The sequence below is a fragment of the Heterocephalus glaber genome, unplaced genomic scaffold (assembly GCF_053883595.1).
Source record: "Heterocephalus glaber isolate CG9 unplaced genomic scaffold, H.glaber_assembly_v1.0 deba00001481, whole genome shotgun sequence".
NCBI lineage: Eukaryota > Metazoa > Chordata > Mammalia > Rodentia > Bathyergidae > Heterocephalus > Heterocephalus glaber.
Window position 1 is genome coordinate 19914810 of NW_028258317.1, and position 21647 is coordinate 19936456.

Consider the following 21647-nt stretch of genomic DNA (forward strand, 5'->3'; position numbering starts at 1 on the left):
AGTGCCAGTGGAGGACTTTGCCTCTAAAGCTGTTGGAAGATATTTGGACAGCTTTTCAGTGAAGATTAATGATTCAAGAAAAGAAAAAAAAACTTACTCTGTCAGTTGGAAGTTAACTCGAAAGGATACAACGGAAGAAAACCACCGAGGATACTTCACAAGTGAGGTGTGTTTGAAGAGTTTATGTTGGAGCCAAAGCTTGGACGAATTACAAGGATAATGCTACTGACAGAAAGATGTCAAAGTTTGTGGATAACAACTGAGAAAATAATGAGGGTTGCTATTCCAAACTGCCAAAGCACACCTATAATCTGAAAAGAATAGTAAGAAAATGCACTTTTCTGGATTAATATCATTTGCCAAGGTAGAAAGAAAACTATCCCAAGTGGAATTGTGTTGTAAAGAAGATGCAGATTGTACTTCTAACAAAGACAGGCGGTCAGACTTCTTTGAGCATAAGACCCTGCAGTTAAACAGAGTTTCATACTCTGCTTTCTGGTCTCCTCCTCTGTGTTAAAAATCTCGATGGGAAAATAGAAGAATGAAATAAGTAGAGGCTCAGCCCAGGAAGTTTAGTATCCCCCCACTCATACTGAGTTTTGATTCTTTCCCACAACACTATTGAGACAAATTTCACAGTTTGATTTCCTTTGGAATCTTGGTTGTTCTCACTGTGGCTGAGAAGCTTATGCCTTCTTACATCTAAGGTTCTGACATGACCCTCTGTATGATTCAACAAACCATTTGGTGCTATATCTAAGAATCCTTTATTTCCTCAGTCATTGTGGTGGTCCAGGACCTCAGACACTCTGCTGCCTTTATGCTGTAGAAAGCTTCAGGAAGAACCAGGAATGGTGTCCTTATTATTACAATTTAAATAGAGTACTCTGTCTTTCCCCAGCTCTTAGTGCAGATTACCTCACCTGAAGGGAGAAAGCCATCACTTGAGAAAGGATCTGTGCCAAACGTCCTCATCTTTCAGAGCAAGCTGTTTTGCTGTTCTGGCCTGGAGAAAAGGCTGTGCCAATATGAGTCTAAGCAGTTACCAGGAGGAACATGCAGAGACCATCTAGTTTCTGTCTTGTTTTGTTTTTTGGGGGGGTGGGGTGGAGGGGAGGAATAGGGATTGAACATAGGACCTCATGAATGCTAGGCAAGTGCTGTATCACTGGGTACACACTGAACCTCATTTATGTGTTTATTGGTGTTTCTTTTTTTCTTCTTCTTTAAATGTAAAATTCATTAAACAATTTTTCCTAAGTAATAAATTTGACAGGCTATATATTCTGACTTGCATTTCATGAAATTTATTGAAGTTAATACCCTTAAGAATAGAAATAAGAAATATTAAGTAAGGCTTAGAATATCACATGATACTAGAAAATAACTGCACATAAGGGGAGAATTGCTTTTCAAGTTTTGGATTTGGGCAAAGAAAATTCTGAATGATTATAATTCCTTGAATATTTCAACAGGAAGTTGCTCTGAAGTATGAGGGGAAGGAATTATAAACATAATATTTATTCATAACAACATTTAACTTCTACTCCTAATATTATACTACATGATGATTTTTACTTCTATTATTTCATTTAATTTTCAAAATAACTCTAAACATTAAATATTATTTAAAAATACATGTTATAGGCTTATAAAAGTTAAGTGATTTGGCAAAAATTCTGTTACACATCAGATCTTTGTCTTTCTACATTAGATTACCTCCTCAGTGAAGTCAATTCAGTGTTGAAACTTAAAGCAAAGCCATACCATCTTAGAATTTCATTGAATAGTCTTTAGTACCTGGATTTCGGTATTTCTTGCTTGAATATCCCAAGACAGGATTATTCATACATTTTAACATATTAGAAGGAATTGTAGAGAGTGTCAGGTACTTATTGCTTTGGGTTTAATGCTTCTTTACTTTGCTTTGCTCAGGAGGTCATTTGTGCCCTGAGGGTGTGTGTGTGTGTGTGTGTGTGTGTGTGTGTATGTGTGTGTGTATATGTGTGTGTGTGTATACACACATGTATGGAGGGCAGATTAAAAATATTAAAATCCTAGAAGTAAAATGGATGGAAAATAATTGACCAAAATGTAATGGGATAAGTTAATGTAAATGAGAGAACAAGAGAGCTTAATTTTGCATTTCCATTTTGGAAGTATTTTAGATTCCTTTTACTCCATTTACTTGTGCTGTATATTTTACTTGAATATTTTTAAAACCCTTTCCTCAACAAAAGCATTTATAGGCCACTGATGCTACAAACATGAAAGAGTGGAAGAATTCCCAGGGTGTATAATTTTGGATAGGTTTGAATTTGTAGTGAAATTGCATACACATATATATTTATATCATTTGAAAAAAGGGATAAATAAAGCAAAATATTTAAAGAGGTTATCTCTTGATAGTAATAGGATGTAGTGTTTTCATATTTGTATTTTTCTGTGCTTACTTTTCCCTCCAAAATTGTTTTCAATGAGTATGTAATATTCATGATTAGTTAAATGTGTTATATTTTAATAGATTTGTAAGAATAGCGATCTAATTTTTTTTTTTTTTTTTTTTTTTGGTACCGGGGCTTGAACTCGGGTCCTTGCGCTTGCTCAGTAGGAGGCGAAACCAGAGCTAAATCCCTGGCCCAATAGCGATCTAATATTACTTTGCAGAAAATATTTCATTTAGGTTGAATGAACTTTGAATAACGATATGTATAATTTAGGATGTAAAGATGAGAGTTAAAAATTGCTTTTACCTGTGTATTGGCTACTTACACTTGAACATCCAAGAGAACAAATGTTTCTTGAAAATCATAATAAAGTTCACGCATCTTTCTTATCTCTTTCAGCAGTGTAAAATCCTTTCATTTGTGACAAGAAACAATTCACTCACTAAAAATAGCAATCAGCTTTATATTCTTTTTTTTTTTTTTTTTTTTTTTTTTTTTAAAAAGAGCCCTATATTCTTAAATAAATCAAAATCTTCAAAGTGAAGAGAGTTAGTCTAACCAAGTCACACATCACATAGCCATTGATCCTGCAGGTACTGACTATCCAGTTATACCACCATCTGGTAGCTTTCAGGAAGAGCAGGTTTGTCTCTAGCAAAACCCACTCATTTAAAGAAATGTCCTTATGGTCCATATGAATAACAGTTTTTAAGGCTGTGAGTGTATAACCTGTATCCTGCAGTAATCCTGAATGCTAAGGATTTTGTCTTCAACCTCAAATTGCCAGTAAATTAAGATCATGAGCACTGGTTTTGAAAAAAAAATACATACCTGAAAATGCCTGTGTTAGATGTGTTAGAAACATCTTTAGATTTTTCATTAAAGATGATTTCACTTAAATTTTGTTACACTACTGAAAGATAGAGTAATGCATAAATGGATGAATAATTTTTACCCCCCAAAGTTAGCAATTTTTCAGTCATACTAAATTCTCTGTAACTACATTAAAATATGATTGAATGGATTTTTAGATGAGCAATATGATAATAGCTGGCATTTAATCCTTATAATACTATTTCCTTATTTTGCAAGTGAGCAAATTGAGCCTCAGGAAAGTTAATGGCTGAAGGTCACACAGTTCTCAGGCGACTGAATCAGGAATCAGATTTGGCTTGGTCTGTGAGCTATAGGATTTAACCTATACACCATTTCATCCTTTTGAGGGATGTTGACTCAAAAACATTTGTTCTTCCCTCTACCTAAGGAGGTCTGTTTTCCACGGACAAGTTCAAATCTAAGGTCATATAGCTAGGAAACAGGGATAGGATGTGAGAATTTCCTAAGAAAAAATTGGATCAGATTTTCTGGTTTGGCTGAGGCACTAATGAAAAGTATGATAGAGAAAAAGCAGCTCCTTTTATTTCTGTCTGGAGCCTGGTCCCCCATTGATCCCACTGATGATGTCAAAGGTGGCCAATTAATTAAGGCTTTAGCTAGGAAAGAAATTATCCAGTGTTTTAGAATTAATTGCATGTTCTTTGGGTAGCTGGTTTAGAACTAATTGGACCCAGAATTAGTATACTGGGGACACAGAGTTCTTGTGGCAACAACTGAAAACATATTGAGACTTGCTTCTTATCTGTTCCCATGTTTACCTACGAGTGTGACATACACACTGTAATCCTGTGGCTTGTGAAGTGTAACCATGTACATGCTATTTCTCCTAATCATTTTCCTGTTTTTCACTTCCTTAGGTTTTCCTGCCAACCTCGCTGGCCAGGGATCATCCACTGGCTTTCTGCCCTTCTACCCTCCAGTGCCAGGTGTTGTTGTGCACGTGAGGCTTGCTTCAACAGGAGGCCATCGTGTGCATCTGACAGAGATGTGCAGATCAAGAGGAAAGCCACCAGCAATACTCTATGCAACAGGGCCAGCACTCTGGACAGATCCTGGGACCCAGGTCCATCTCACGTTAGTGTTAAAACTCTAAGAATAAGAAATATTGGTATTCCTTCTTGTTCCTTATTAAAAATAGCTTAATTAGTGGGGCATGAAGCATGATGGCTTAAAATTATCACTCTGGGTGACACAGGAGTGCTTTTTCTCAATTTGTGAAATGTATGTTTCGAGAAATAAGACGTTTTGTTTTCAGTAACACTTAGAAACAGCTGAATGAGCAGAACCTGTATTGTTTCTTCTTTGTTAAAAAGCTTACTTTGGCAATGACCAATATATGTTCACAGTGGTGCAGAGAAAAGTGAACTCCTTTTTGCCCTGAAGGAGCTCCAGCATAGAAGGTCTACCATGTTATGTGGTTCTCATTAACAAGAAAGACCAAACATATCATGATATATTTGTGCCTTAGTGCTTGGTTGATGGAAACTATCTTGGAGGTGTTTTTAAAAAATAATATGTTTAGGGGAAAATTAGGCTGTTGGATACTATCTACTAAGAAGAAAAGGATGAAAGATTAAACAGGAGTTACTTTCCCAGGGTAACGATTAAATATTCATGCAGGACACAGCAAATAATCACAAGAATGCTTTTTGGCAAGTCAGCAGTACAATTTATCTTTAAAATACTTTACGAAAATAAGCTATTAATCCTCCCACTCTTTATATATTAAGTTAAAAATATTGCCCTTCACATACCCCTTCCTTGTTTCTTTGCCCATAAGCTTAATTTTATTTAAATAATGCTTAATTTGAATGTGTTTTTGCTAATGCTTGATATAGTGCTTAGTGATGGATTCATTGCTGCCTCCTGGGAGAAGCATCTGATAAAGTGACATTCCCAAAGAAAAGATGAAGTCAAAATCTGCTGACCATTCACAGCTTTAGAGCTCATTTATAACTTTTTGAACTTGTAGATGAATTGGACCTTTCCAGAGCACCATGGCTATAGATGAGTAAACAGTTCTTGTTATACAATTTTCTTTGGGAGGAAAATTTTAAGTAGAATTCAATAAAAGTGATTGCTATGATTTACTTATACCATCCAGAATTTACCTGCTGATAGCCTGTCTTGTATTCATGTGACCTGAATTTTTGTCCATGTGGTCATGCCATTCTTTTTTCTTTTTTTGTATTAAATTCTTTTATTGGTACATTGTAGGTATACAACACAATTACATTTCTCATTGGGAATTGTACCTTTACATAATGCATCTTGGTTCTTATTTTTTCCCCATGCTTAGCCCTCCCTTCACACCCTCCACCCTTCCCTATTTACAAAGACTTTATTTCCATTTTTTCCATTTCTCATCATTTTTCCTTTCCCTTCTTTCCTTTCCCCTGCCCCTCCCACTAACCCTACCCCTTTGGACCTTTTCTTCCTATTTTACGTTATCAATTATTCATTCTAATCATTGGTACATTTTAGGTATACAATATAATGACATTCATCATTGGAAATTTGCACCTTTACATAGTCTCTCTTGGTTCTTATTTTTCACCCTTGCCCAGCCCTCCCTTCAACCCCTCCAGTCCTCCCTATTTACAAAGATTTTGTTCCTATCTTTCCATTTTCTCATATTAATCCCATTCCCTTGTATCCTTTCCCCTAGCCCTCCCACTTCCTTCCCCTTTGCCCCTTTTCTTCCTATTTCACATTACCTATTATACATTTAGTCCTTATTTACACTTTCAGTTTCTCACACCAGAGAAGCTATTCAGTATGTATACATGTGTGTCCTATTTATTTCACTTAAGAGTATCACCTCAATGTGCATCTACTTAGCTATAAATGTCTCTAATTTCTCATTTTTGATGGCTGAGTAGTACTCCATTTTATTAAAAAACCCCACATTTTCTTTATCCAGTCTCCAGTTGATGGGCATTTGGGCTGTTTCCAAGTTTTAGCTATTACAAACTGTGCTGCTATGAACATGGGTGCACATATATCACTGTGGTATGATTCTTTTAATTCTTTGGGGAAGATCTCCAGCAGTGGAATAGCGGGGTCAAATGGGACTTCCATTCCTGGTTCTTTGAGGTATCTCCATACTGATTTCCACAGTGCTTGCACCAGTCTACACTCCCACCAGCAGTGGAGCAGGGTTCCTCTTTTGCGACAGCCCTGCCAGCATTTGTTATTGGTTGATTTCATGATGGCAGCCATTCTTTCTGGAGTGAAGTGGAATCTCAGCATTGTTTTCATTTGCATCTCTCAAATGACGAGTGATGTTGAACATTTTTTCATGTATTTATTTGCTATTTCTACTTCTTTGAGAAATGTCTGTTCATTTCAGATGCCCATTTTTGGATTGGGTCTTTAAATTTGGGTGGTCTGATCTTTTTAAGTTCTTTATAGATTTGAGATAGTAGACTTTTGTCTGAGGAAGAGCAGGTGAAGATGTTTTCCCACATTGTGGGTTGTCTCTTCACACTGCTGGTGGTTTCTCTTGCTGTGCAGAAGCCTTTTAATAAGAAGAGATCCCATTTGCTGATTGTTTGTGCTAGTTCATGGGCAACTGAGGTTTTGTTCATAAAATCTTTTCCTACCCCAATGTCTACAAGGGTTCTACCTAACCTCTGTTCCAACTGGTTCAGAGTTTCTATTTTAATATTTAGATCTTTAATCCATTTTGATTTTAGTTTAATGCATGGTAAGAGATATAGGTCTAGTTTTAATCTTTGGCAAGTTGAAGCCCAATTTTCCCAGCACCATTTATTAAAGAGGCTATATTTCCTCCAGTGAGGGTGTTTGGCTCCTTTGTCGAAGATGAGATGGCTGAGTGTGTCTGGCATTGTTTCTGCATGTTCTAATCTGTTCCACTGGTCCTCAGGTCTCTTTCTTTGCCAGTACCATGCTGTTTTTATCACAGTAGCTTTGTAGTAGAGTTGCAGGTTCAGGATTGTGATACCCCCTGCCATGTCTCTGTTACCTAGAATTGCTTTTGCTATTCTGGTCACTTCTTGTTCCAAATGAATTTTTGGATTGTTTTCTCAAGGTCTATGAAGTATGCTGCTGGGATCTCAATTGGAATTGCATTAAATCTATAGAGCAGTTTTGAAAGTATGGCCATTTTCACTCTATTAATCCTTCGTACCCAGGAGCAGGGGATGTCTGTCCATTTTCTGATATCATCTTCAATCTTTCTTTTCAGAGTGCCATAGTTTTCAGAGAAGAGGTCTTTGATTTCTTTTGTTAAGATGATTCCTAGGTATTTCAGTTTTTTTGGATGCTATTGTGAAAGGAATTATTTGCCCTATTTCTCTCTCAGTGAGTCTGTCATTGGTGTAGAGGAAAGCTATTGATTTTTGTGTGTTGACCTTGTAACCAGCTACTTGACTGAATTTGGTTATTAAGTCTAGAAGACTTTTGGTGGAGTTCTTGGGGTCTTCTATATAGAGTATCATGTCATCTGCAAATAACGACAATTTGACTTCTTCATTACCTCCCTTTATTCCTTTGATTTCTTTCTCTTGTCTAATTGCCGTGGCTAATGTTTCCAGAACTATATTGAACAAGAGTGGTGATAGTGGACATCCTTGTCTTGTTCCTGATTTTAGTGTGAAGGATTTCAGTTTTTGACCATTTAGTATGATATTGGCTGTTGGTTTTCCATGGATGACTTCTATCAGTTTGAGGTAGAGACCATCTATTCCAATTTTTTTGTAGAGTTTTTATCATAAATGCATGTTGAATTTTTTCAAATGCTTTTTCTGCATCTATGGTGATAATCATATGGTTTTTGTCCTTGGCTCTATTGATATAGTGTATTACATTGATTGATTTGAGTATGTTGAACCATCCCTGCATCCCTGGGATGAATCCCACTTGATCAGGGTGTATGATCTTCTTGATAATCTTCTGCATTCTGTTTGCCATTATCTTATTAAGGATTTTTGCATCTATGTTCATTAGTGAGATTGGCCTATAGTTCTCTTTTTCAGTTGGGTCTTTCTCTGCTTTGGGGATCAAGGTGATGCTTGCTTCCAGGAATGAATTTGGGAGTATTGCTTCCCTTTCAATTTCATTGAAGAGTTTAAACAGTAGTGGCAGCAGTTCCTCTCTAAATGTCTTGTAGAATTCAGCAGTGAAGCCATCAGGGCCTGGGCTTTTCTTAGTTGATAAGTTTTTAATTACATTTTCATTTTCATTGGTTGATATTGGGTTGTTCAGAATTTTTAGGTCTTCTTTGTTCAACTTTGGTAATTCATATGTATCTAGGAATCTGTCCATTTCTTCTGTGATGTCCATCTTATTGGCATATAGGTTCTGGAAGTAGGTATTGATGATCATCTGTATTTCTGCTGGGTCTGTTGTAATTTCACCCTTTTCATTCCTAATTGCATGGATTTGGGCCTTTTCTTTCCTTTTTCTGACAAGGTTGGCTAAAGGTTTGTCAATTTTGTTGATTCTTTCAAAGAACCAACTCTTGTCTTCATTGATTTTTTGTATTGTTCTCTTAGTCTCCATTGCATTGATTTCTCCTCTGATCTTTATAATTTCCTCCCTTGTATGAGCTTTGGGGTTGTCCTGCTCTTCTTTTTCTAGAAGCTTGAGGTTCAGCATCAGGTTGTTTAATTGGGCTCCTTCTGTTTTCCTAATATGCATATTCACTGCTATGAATTTCCCTGGTAAGACTGCTTTCATTGTGTCCCATAGATTCCGATATGTTGTATTGTCATTGTCATTTAATTGAGGGAACTGTCTGATTTCTTCTTTAATTTCCTCTGTGACCCATTGGTTGTGCAGAAGTGTGTTGTTCAATTTCCACGTGCTTATGAAATTTTTTGAGTTTCTTTTCCAATGCTCTCCAATTTCATCGTACTATGGTCTGATAATATACAGGGGATAACTTCAGTTCCTTTTCACTTACTTAAACATGTTCTATGTGTGAGTATGTGGTCTATTTTGGAGAATGACCCATGTGCAGCTGATTTTGTGGGGTGGAAGACTCTGTAAACATCTGTTAAGTTCATTTGTTCAAGAGTTCGATTGAGTTCTAGTATTTCATTACTTATTTTTAGTCTAGTTGATCTATCTATTTGTGACAGTGGGGTGTTGAGGTCCCCCAGTACAATTGTATTAGTGCATATATGACTTTTCATGTCAATTAGTATTTGTTTTATTTAGTTGGGTGCACTAGTGTTTGGTGCATAGATATTTATGATTGTCATCTCTTCCTGTTGCATTGTTCCCTTTACAAGGATGTAGTGTCCTTCTTCATCTCTCTTAATCAGTGTTGGTTTGAAATCTACTTGATCTGCAAAGAGGATAGCTACTCCTGCTTTTTTTTGGGTTCCCGTTGCATGGAGTATTGTTTTCCACCCTTTAACTTTCAGTGTGTGAGTTTCCTTTTGTATTAAGTGTGTTTCTTGTATGCAGCCTATTGTTGGATTTTGCTTCTTGACCCATTCTGCCAGTCTATTTCTTTTGATTGGTGAATTGAGACCATTAACATTGATGGTTATAACTGAAATGTATTGACTTGTCATTGCCATGACTTTTTCTTTTTGTTGGGTTCTCCCCCTTTCCATTTAATTTCTTGTCATGCCAGATAGGTTCATTCTGCTTTGCTTCCTGGGGTTGTGATCCTCAATGTCTGTTCCTAAGATATTGTGTAAAATTCTTTGGAGTGCTGATTTGGTATTCACGAAGTTCCTAAGGTGCTCTTTGTCATGAAAGTATCTTATTTCTCCATCCATTTTGAAAGAGTTTTTCAGGGTACAGCAATCTGGGTTGGAGGCTGTTTTCTTTTAGGGCTTGGAATATGTCACTCCAAGCTCTTCTTGCCTTGATGGTTTGTGGTGAGAAGTCTGCTGTGATTCTGATGGGCTTTCCTTTGTATGTGATTTGTTTCTTTTCTCTGACTGCTTGGAGAACTTTGTTCTTCTGTTGTGTTTCTGGAATCTTAACAATTATATGCCTATGTGTAGATTTTTTTTTTAAATCAAGGCTCTTTGGAGTCCTATATGCCTCACTTATCTGTATGTCAATCTCTTTTCCCCTGCTTGGAAAGTTTTCTGCCATTATTTCTGTGAAGAGATTTTTTATGTCATCTCCACTCTCTCCTGTTTCTTCATTGAGCCCAATCAGTTTTATGTTATTCTTCTTTGCATCATCTAGCAGCTGCTGGATTGATTTCTCATGTTCCCTTATAATTTTGAAGCAATTTTTCTTTTCCTGGTCACTAATTGCAATCTTATCTTCTATATCTGACATTCTGTCCTCACATTGGCTCATTCTGCTGTGTAGATTTTCAGTGGAATTTTTAATCTCCTATAAATCTGTTTCCACCTATTTTATGGATTCCATTTGTTTCTTATGTTGGGATTCCATCATGTTCCCGAGCTCCTCTCTAGATTTATTAATCATGTCTTGCACTAGGGGCACAGTTTCTCCTGTTATCTGAGAAATTATTTCTGCTTTCATTTTTTCCAAATCCCCTTTTGTTGCCAGTTCAGTGGGTCCAGGTAGCTGAGTAGAGAGTGTTCCATCTCGTTTCCCTTTGGAGTTGCTGTAGGTGATCTGGAAGTCTGGTTTTGAGACTTATTTATGTGTTTTCTCATTTCAACTGGGGTGGGGGGCTGTTAGCACCTGCACAGATTACCTCCTCTGAACTGGGTGAGGTGGGACAGGGGCCGGGAGCAGCAGTAGGGATGGTGACCCAAAAGCCCTTTTCTGTGGGCTGGGAGCAGCGGGAGGGATGGTGGCCAGGAAGCCCCTTCCTCTGGTCCAGGAGCAGTGGGATGGTGGCTCAGAAGCCCCTCCCTCTGGGCTGGGAGCAGTGGGAGGGATGGTGGCCCAAAAGCCCCTTCCTCTGGGCTGGGAGCAGCAGGAGGGATGGTGACCGGGAAGTCCCTTCCTCTGGACCAGGAGCAGTGGGACGGTGGCTCAGAAGCCCCTACCTCTCGGCCGGGAACAGCGGGACTCAGTACCTTGGTCTGGTAGTCTGGTGTCCTCTGTGTCTTTGTAGTGTGGAACCAGGTGGCTGCCTGTCTGCAGTGGGGTGATTCGGCATCTTCCGTGTGACCAGGACCTCCAGTCATCCCATTCTTAATGTCTAGGCCTTTATTTTCCCCACAAACCCAAACTATGCCTTGCCTGTTTTCTCATTTTGTACAGATGAGTAATTGAAGACGTAGGTATCATTATCTTCTTTTTAACCACACAGGAAGTGAGCAACAGGTTCTGTTCTCAGGAAACCTCTTTAGTTACAGTGAGGTTGGCTATGACATCGTCACGGTTATCTGATTCCAATTTTCACTCCTCAATCAATCACTAGTTCTTGAAAGACAGATCTGATCATGAGATTCTTGCTTACCATATTGTAAAGGATGGATAAGATTTTCATAATATAGTTGAAGCTCCTTAGATAAGAAACAAAAATTTATAATGAACTTGTTGTCCTTTATTTTTAATTAATTAATTTGTGGCTCTGGTAATTGAACCCAGGACTATCTCACTGAACTATATCCCTGTCTTTAAAGTTTTTAAATTGTGAGATAGGATCTTGCTAAGTTGCCCAGTCTGGGCTCCCATTTGCAATCTTCCTGGCTCAGCCTCCTAGAGTGCCAGAATTGTAGGTTTGAGCCACACTGCTCAACTTGACTGCCCTTTCCTTTTTCTTTCCCCCCATTAAGTTTATTGGTACATTTTAGGTATAAAATACAGTTACATTCATCATTGGGATCTTGTACCATTACGTGAGTATCTTGGTTCTTATTTTTTCCCCTTCACCTGCTCTCCCTTCACCCCCTCCACCCTTCCCTAATTGCAAAGACTTTGCTTCCATTTTTTTCCTTTTCTCATATTTTTTTCTTTCCCCTTCTTTCCTTTCCCCTACCCATCCCACTTCCCCTGCTTCTTTAGATCTTTTCTTCCTATTACACAATATGAATTATACATTTTAAAAATTACAATATCAAGATCAAGGAAACCTTACCACAGATTTTACAGAATTTAAAAGGATATAGAAAGCATACAACAAAAATCTTTTTTGAAATAAATTTGATAACTTCTAAGAAGTACCTTGGAAGACAAATTAATGAAACTAACTCTGGAGGAAATATAAAATTTGAATAGCACCTATTAAAGAAAGTACATTCCTAGCTTGAAAACCTACCTATATGACAATAACAGGCTCATATACATTTTAACTGATAAATTATATCAAACATTTAAAGCAGAAAAAAGAAGGAACACTTCTCCCACCATTTTAGGAAATCAGGATTGTGCTAGTACTAAAACTGGATAAAGATAATAGAAGAAAAAAGTATGAACATAGATAGAAATTTGTTTAACAAAAGAAACTATTAGAAGTCAGATCTGGTAGTATGTAGAAAGTGGTTTTATTATAAGAATGGAAGTGTTGGTTCAGCATTGGAAGATCCACCTCCAAAAGTCATCATTTTAACAGAGGAAAGGAAAAGGCCATATGATCCTGTCAGTAGTTGGAGAAAAAGTATTGGACTAAATTCTACAGCTGTTCATGGTAAAAGCTGTCAGGAAACTAGAAGTGGAACAGAACCTTCTCAACAGATCAAAGACATGTACTCCATACTTCCAGTGAGAACACCTTATAAGAATGGAGAAGATACAATACTTTCTCTCTAAGATGGGGAACAAGGGCATATATGCCTACTCTTCATCTGCCCATTAAACCTTGAAACATAGGCCCAAACCAAAATAGTCTGGCAATAAAATGACACAATTAGAATAGAATTGGCAAGGTAGAAGTAAAATCTTTATATGTAGATGAAATCATCATCTACAGAGAAAATACTCAGAAATCTCTAGGAGCCCCTAGAACTTGTATTTGAATTTAGTAGGATTAGAAAACACAAGGTATATATAAAAATTCAGCCCTATGTATACTTGCTCTAAATGAAGAATTGGATACTGAAATTTAAAAGTTATGTAGGAATACAAAGGACCTAGAAAAGTAAAAAGAAAAAGAAAAAGAAAAAAAAGTGTTGGAAGACATTTAGAACCTAATTTTAAGACTTCTTCTAAAGCTACAGTAATCAAGGCAGTGTTGGTGTAAGGAGAGACATGGAGATCATTGGAATAAAACAGAGAATCTAGAAATAGAACCACACATATATCGTCTACTGAGTTTTGAAAGGTTACTTAACATTACCATTTTATAGAACATAAACTCAGTTCAAGAGCAGAGGAAAAGATAATGTTTTCACCAAACGGCACTTGGAACACCTGGTATCCATATATAAACAATTAACCTCAACCCTTTATTTCCATACATAAAAATAACTTGAAAGGATCTATGAACCCAAATATGAAAGACTAAAACTATAAAACTTGAAGAAGAAATTATAAGGGAAAATGTGAATTTAGGGTAGGCAAGAATTTTCTAGGATATAAAAAATGTGATGCATAAAAGAAAAAAATTGATAAATGAAATCCCATCAAAATTTAGAACTTTAAATGACATCGTTAAGAAAATGAAAAGTAGTCCTTAAACAGCCCATATTTACAATGCATATAACCTATGACCAGAATATATAAAGAACTCTTACAGCTCATTAATAGACAACCCAATTAAAAAGTAGACACAAGAAGATGATAAATAGCCAGTAAAGCACCAGGAAAGGTATGCAACACTAGAATCAGAAAAATACTAATCAGTACAATAACAAGATTGAATTATACACTCGTTAGGGAGATTAAGTTAAAAGTCCCCCCCCCCATTAACTTTATTGGTACATTTTAGGTATACAATACAGTTACATTCATCATTGGGATCTTGTGCCATTACATCAGTCTCTTGGTTCTTATTTCTTTTCCCCTTCCCTTGCCCTCCCTTCACCCCCTCTACCCTTCCCTATTTGCAAAGATCTTGTTTCCATTTTTTCCCTCTTCTCATATTTTTTCCTTTCCCTTTTTTCCCTTCCCCTACCCCTCCCAATTCCCCTGCTCTTTTAGACCTTTTCTTCCTGTTACACAATATCAGTTATACATTTTTAAAATTACAATATTAAGATCTAGGAGACATTACCACAGATTTTACAGAATTTAAAAGGATATAGAAAGCATATTACAAAAATCTTTTTGAAACAAATTTGACAACTTCTAAGAAGTAACTTGGAAGACAAATTAATGAAACTAACTCTGGAGGAAATATAAAATTTGAATAGCACCTATTAAAGAAAGTATATTCCTAGCTTGAAAAGTTACCTATATGACAACAGCAGGCTCATAAACATTTTAACTGATAAATTATATCAAACAATTAAAGCAGAAAAAAGAAGAAACACTTCTCCTCTTGTTATAGGAACTCAACATTGTGCTAATCCTAAAACTGGATAAAGATAATAGAAGAAAAAAGTATGAACATAGACAGAATTTTGTTTAACAAAAAAACTCCTAGAAGTCAGATCTGGCAGGATGTAGAAAGTGGTTTTGTTATGAGGATGGCAGTGTTGGTTCAGCATTGGAAGATCCACCCCCAAAAGTCATCATTTTAACAGAGGAAAGGAGAAAGCCATATGATCCTGTCACTAGCTGGAGAAAGAGTATTGGACTAAATTCTACAGCTGTTCATGGTAAAAGCTATCAGGAGACTAGAAGTAGAACAGAACCTTCTCAACAGATCAAAGACATGTACTCCACACTTCCAACAAAAACTCCTTCTATGAATGGAGACGATACAATGCTTTCTCCCTAAAGTGGGGAACAAGGGCATATATGCCTACTCTTCATCTGTCCATTAGACTTTCAAACATAGATCTAAATCAAAATAGTTTGGCAATAAAATGACACAACTAGGATAGGATTGGCATGGCAGAAGCAAAATCTTTATATGTAGATGATATGGTCATCTACAGAGAAAATACTAAGAAATCTCTAGGAGCCCCTAGAACTTGTACTTGAATTTAGCAGGATTAGAAAACACAAGGTATATATAAAAATTCAGGTCTGTGTATACTTGCTATAAATGAAGAACTGGATATTGAAATTTTAAAGTTATGTAGGAGTACAAAGGACCCAGAAAAGCCAAAAACAAAAACAAAAACAAAAACAGTGTTGGAAGATGTTTAGCAACCAATTTTAAGACTTCTTCTAAAGCTACAGTAATCAAGGCAGTGTTAGTGTAAGGAAAGACATATAGATCATTGGAATAAAACAGAGAATCTAGAAATAGAACCACACATATATGGTCCACTGAATTTTGAAAGATTATTTAACATTAGCATTTTATAGAATATAAACTCAATTCAAGAACCGAGGAAGAGATAGTGACTTCAGCAAACGGCTCTAGAACACCTGGTATCCATATATAAAAAATTAACCTCAACCCTTTTTTTCCATACATGAAAATAACTTGAAGGGATCTATGAACCTTAATAAGAAACCCTAAAAGTGTAAAACTTTAAGAAGAAATTATAAGGGAAAATATTCATGAATTCAGGGTAGGCAAGAACTACCTAGGATACAATAACCATGATGTATAAAAGAAAAAAAATTGATGAGATTCCATCAAAATTTAGAACTTTAAATGACATCATTAAAATGAAAAGTAGTCCTTAAACAGACCATATTTACAATGCATATACCCTATGAGCAGAATATATAATGAATTCTTAGAGCTCATTAATAGACAACCTAATTAAAATGTAGACATAAGAAGATGATAAATAGCCAGTATAGCACAAGGAATGGTGTGCAATTCTAGAATCAGAAAAATGCTAATCAGTACAATAATAAGGTTGAATTATACACTCCTTAGGGAGATGAAGTCAAAAGTTTTAAAAGCCTTGTCATGACTTTTTCTTTTTGTTGGATTCTCCCCCTTTGTCTTTAATTTGTCATGCCCAATGGATTCACTCTGCTGGGTTTCCTGAGGTTGTGATCCTCATTGTCTTTTCCTAGGGTGTTGTCTAAAATTTTTTGGAGTGCTGGTTTGGTATTCATGAAGTTTCTGAGGTGCTCTTTATCATGAAAGCATCTTATTTCTCCATCAATTTTGAAAGATAGTTTTGCAGGGTACAGCAATCTGGGTTGGAGGCTGTTTTCCTTTAGGGCTTGAAATACATCACTCCAAGCTCTTCTTGCCTTGAGGGTTTGCATTGAGAAGTCTGCTATGATTCTGATGGGCTTTCCTTTGTATGTGATTTGTTTCTTTTCTCCAACTGCTTGTAGAACTTTGTTCTTCTGTTGGGTTTCTGGAATCTTAACAATTATATGCCTATGTGTATTCTTTTTTTGATCAAGGCTAGTTGGAGTCCTATATGCCTCACTTATCTGTATCTCAAGTTCTTCTCCTCTGCTTGGGATGTTTTCTGCCATCACTTCTGTGAACAGTTTTTTTATGTCATCTACACTCTCTCCTGTTTCTTCATTGACTCTGATCAGTCAGATGTTATTCTTCTTTGCATCATCTAGCACCTGCTGGATTGATTTCTCATGGTTCCTTACTATTTTAAAGTAATTTTTCTTTTCCTGGTCACTAATTGCAATCTTATCTTCTATATCTGACATTCTGTCCTCACATTGGCTCATTCTGCTGTGTAGACTTTCAGTGGAGTTTTTAATCTCCTGCAAATCTGTTTGCATCTATTTTATGGATTCCATTTGTTTCCTATGTTGGGATTCCATCGTGTTCCTGAGCTCCTCTCTAGATTTATTAATCATGTCTTTTATTATGAGCACAATCTCTGCTGATACTTGAGAAATTATTTCTGATTTCATTTTTACCAGATCTTCTTTTGTTGCCAGTTCAGGTAGTCCAAGTTGTTGAGTATCAGTGTTTCTTCTCGTTTCCCTTTGGGGTTTCTGTAGGTGATCTGGAAGTCTGTTTTTGAGATTTGTTTACGTGTCTTCTCATTTTGATGGAGGGGTGCTCCTGGCACCCATGCGCCTTACCTCCTGTGTGCTGATGGGGGTGGTACGGTGGCCTGGAAGCCTCCTATTGTGTGCTGGGAGCAGCTCATCTCCTGTCTGCTGGCAGGGGTGGTATGGCAGCCCAGAAGCCTCCTCTTGTGCGCTTGGAATGGCTCACCTCCTGTGTGTGTGGTGTGGGGGTGGGGTGGTATGAAGGCCTGGAAGCCTGCCCTTTCTTTTTAAACTTAAAAATTATCTGAAATATCCTGACATATAGAAACTGCAGAAAATCATCCACCTTTGTAAAAGCCATTTTCCTCTGGGTTTCATTTCCCACTCTGTTTTCCAGCAATGATGAATTACCTGAGATCCTAAAGTTTGTCTTGCTGTTTAACACTTCCATAGTTATGTGTATCTTTTTTTACTGCGTAGATCATTCTACTCTCATATTGCTCATTTCTCAATGCTTGGCACACCTCAGTGACATGTTTTCTGAGTTCTTCACATAGAAATGTCTACTCTCTTCTCTGCACTCTACTTTCATTCTCTATATACTTCTACTATTGTACTTGGAATGCTTTCTTGGACTTCTTTATTACATTGCAATGTCTGTGAGGGCAGGGATGATGTTGTTTTATCAATCTGCCGAGGTCTAGTATTGAAATCGACACATGGTGCTCAGTAAATGTTGATTGATTGGATGAATATATGGGTCCTATATACAAAATAGGAATTTCCCAAAAGGCAGAAGTGAGACCACATGCCCCTTCCTTCCATTTATTGTTTTTTTTGTTGTTGTTTTTTTTTGGTACAGGGGATTGAACTCGAGACCTTGCTCTTGCGAGGCAGGTGGGGGCACCACTGAGCTAAATCTCTGGCTCCCCTTCCTTCAATTTACATTTCCAACCTAGGTCTTGGGATGGTAAAGAGAAGTTTGGGGTCCATTTGGCCTCTGTAAAGGGGATGGAAAGCACCCTGTTGTGCCACCCTACCAAGTCTGTTTAGTGGGTGAAAGGAAATCAAAATGCTAATAGAAAGGGAGAATAGGTGCTAAAAGAAGGTCAAGGGTTGTCTGTTCTATGAGAAATTCATTGACTAGGTCAAGTAGATTTCATCATGTCTGCCTTGCTGCTTCCATTGCATTTGAGTCTGGCACTGGGGGAGGAGGCAACACCACCAGCAGTATAAACAAATCTAGAAGGGCAGGAAGGTAGTACCTAACTCGTGCACTGGCATTTTTTCCGTCTGACAGAGCATTTGGGGGAAGAAGGAATGGAAGCAGACAGTAGCCTGATATTTTCAAATTTAAAAAGCACCTGGAATCAGTGGTTTTCAATGATTTGATTAAGCCTAGAAGAAATGTCTGTTAATTAGAATGATGGTTGTATATCTTTCTCTCTAATTAAAGTTAGAGTTTAGTGAAAATTTACATAAGGTACTTCTTCCTCAATATGCTTTGCTGATGTCTAACAATTATATAAATCTATGATTAGTAAAAGGGGAATGGTAATTCCTGGAGTCATGAGAAGGAGGACCTAGGCAAGCATAAGAAATGAGCCTGGGTTAATTCTGAGACAGAAATATAGAGCCAGCTTGCATCCTTCTGAGTATCATTGTTCAGTTTTATTTCAATGATACGGGACCCTTGGTACTTCTTGTTACTCTGACCCAATACCTGAGAAAAACAGCAATAAGGAGGAAAGGTTTATTTTGGCTCATAGTTTCAGAGATTTCAGTCTGTGTTCAGACTAAACACATTGCCATGGGCTTGAAGTGAGGCGGAATATCATGATGGAGCAAAGCTGCTCACTTCATGGCAGCTAGGAAGCAGAGAATATTAGTGGGGTGGCAGAGAGGAAGGGATGGGAGCATTCAGCTATGAACTTACTAGTGAATTAAACCATTGATGAGGTTAGTGTCCTTGTGATTCAGTCACCTCTCTAAGCCCCAATTCTGAATGTTACTATACTGAGAGTCAAGCCCTCATTACATGAGTCTTTGGGAGATGCTTCATTTAAAAAACTGTAATAGTAGTCTTCGGGAAGTAATTTCTATAATGGTGAAGATTGCTATAATCCTCTCTCTGGGTTTCTTTTGGTATAACAGTAGAAAGCTAGTGGATTTCTCAAAATCTTGTGGGTTGCCTGGGCTTAGCTGAAAGGCTTTTTGCTAGTCTTTCTTGGGGTCTTTCATGAAGTTGCAGCAGATTGATGACTGAGGCTAGACTTTTCAAGGTGGTTTGATTCTTATGATGATGCTTCATGGGGTATAGATTGAAGGTGACCCAGCTGGGCCTTGTCACATAATCACTCTAGTAGGATAGATGGACTTTTTATCCTGTACTTTGGGGCCCCAGAAGTGCAATATGGAAACTACTAGACTTTCACAGGGTTTCACCCTAAAACTGGCTTAGTTACTTGTGCCTCATTCTAGTGGTTAAAACAAGTCATGGGGCTAGGCAGATTAAATGTGGGTGGTCACCACACAGGGCACGAATGCCAGGAAGTGTGTATTTCACTGGGTGCCATCATAGCAATTAGCTACCACCATCTCCCTAACCACTTTTATATCATTTTTATATCCATCACCAACTTCACAATTTCTAGTAGAGCAATAAGCTTTAATACATATTTAACCCCAGAAGAATGATCCCAAAATATTAATGAAATGTAATTTCTTGTGTATTCTTTTATACAAGGGGTCAGCCAGATAATATGATTTAGAAAAATAAGAAAATTTTATTTACAGCACTAAAATGCCAATGAGGACTTTTAAAAATAAAATTCTTAAAGCATTTATACATTCATATAACCATATTTTACTCATATCCATTCCCCATTACCCTCTATTTTACCCTCTCCCCTTTATTCCTCTCTGCTGGTTTAATACAGTATCCTTAAGGAGGAATTTTGTCATTGTTAAATAATTTTGTATCATTTAGTGAGTCAATGGAGGAGTAGTGTTAATAGATCCAGAGTTAAGAGACTGTGTTCTGTTATACCTTTGTTATCAAATACTTTAGCATCTCCATTAACTAATTTCATGTTTTATTATGCATTGGTTTTCTTCATTGAAAAAAATAGTAAGATTTAGCCTGATTTTCTCACAATAATTCTTAGTATGTAAAAGGTCAATATTTAAAAGATTGATATACTCTTAAAATAATATTATTGGTTTATTTTAATGTCATGACTTAAACAGTAATAATTAATTGAGACAACCAAATCACGAGAAAAAAATGTACAGTTTACATTTGAAGTAAATGCCTTAAAATTAGGGCCAATGGGCTATAGATATAGCTCAGTGATATACCACTTGCCTGGCATATAGAGGTCCTGAGTTTGAACTTCAGCGCTGAAGAAAATGTCGTGGCTAGTCCCTAATAAATAGTAGGTATTCAAGAATTTAGTGAATAAATGATAATAAACAATTTAAAAGAGTAAATATTCCAAAATTTTTAATATTCTCAACACACTTCCTTTTTGCAACAAGAAATGAATGAGAATAACCTTTATTCTGTAATTTAGAACATGAGCATTTAACCTTTCAAACTTGCTTAATAATGTAAACTACAGGCTAATAAGTAATCTTTTCATTAGTGAATTAAAGGATTGGGTTTTTATTAGCTTCTGCTTCTGCTTAATAATGCAAAAAGTCACCACATGCACAAGGATCATAAGTCTTAAATTAATTCCTATCATTTTAGCTCATGAATCAGAGAATGCATATGTCTTTAAGCAAGACTGTAATGAGAAATAATCTAAAAATTTCAAATAATTCCGAAAGTATGTGAATTCTTCATTATTACTTTATTATTTTTTTGTAAGAAAAATATGATGGTGCTCTGTGGGCCTGTGTCTTTTTTGAGAAAAGCCTGTGCTCAATTGAATTATAGAAATATATTTGGGGGTAAGACATCAGTTTAGCATTCCACTTTCCTTTTTTTAAAAAATATTATTTTATTGGTACATTTTAGGTATGTAATATAATGACATTCATCATTGGAAATTTGCACCTTTACATAATCTCTCTTGGTTCTTATTTTTCCCCCTTCCCCTGCCCTCCTTTCAACCCCTCCATCTCTCCTTATTTATAAAGACTTTGTTTCCAATTTTTCATATTAATTCCATTCCCTTCTTTCTTTTCCCCTACCCCTCCCACTTCCCCTTCCCCTTTGCCCCTTTTCTTCCTTTGAAGTATGTAGCAGTTGATGTTTTATTAGCAAAACTTTATTTTTGATATATTCTGTCTACATTCTCATAAAAATGAAAATACCAGTAGATGAATATTTTAGTTACATCCATGTTTAGATTCTAGAAGACACTGTTATTTGTGGTGGGGATACTCAAGATGGTTAATTTTACCTGCTAACTTTACTAGGCTGCAAGGTCCCCAGACATTGGGACA

General features: G+C 36.7%; 1 long non-coding RNA gene across 3 annotated transcripts in view; it reads left to right on the forward strand.

Annotated features, from left to right (window-relative positions):
- LOC147825862 (uncharacterized) overlaps window positions 1-21647 on the forward strand; it is a 269968-nt gene that overhangs the window by 77439 nt on the left and 170882 nt on the right. For 2 of the 3 annotated variants that reach the window (XR_015440035.1, XR_015440034.1), the window contains exon 3: window positions 4202-5773. This is a non-coding gene — a long non-coding RNA (uncharacterized LOC147825862). Of the gene's footprint in view, window positions 1-4201; window positions 5774-21647 lie in introns of those variants that run through there. The other variant, XR_015440036.1, reaches the window with a different exon arrangement.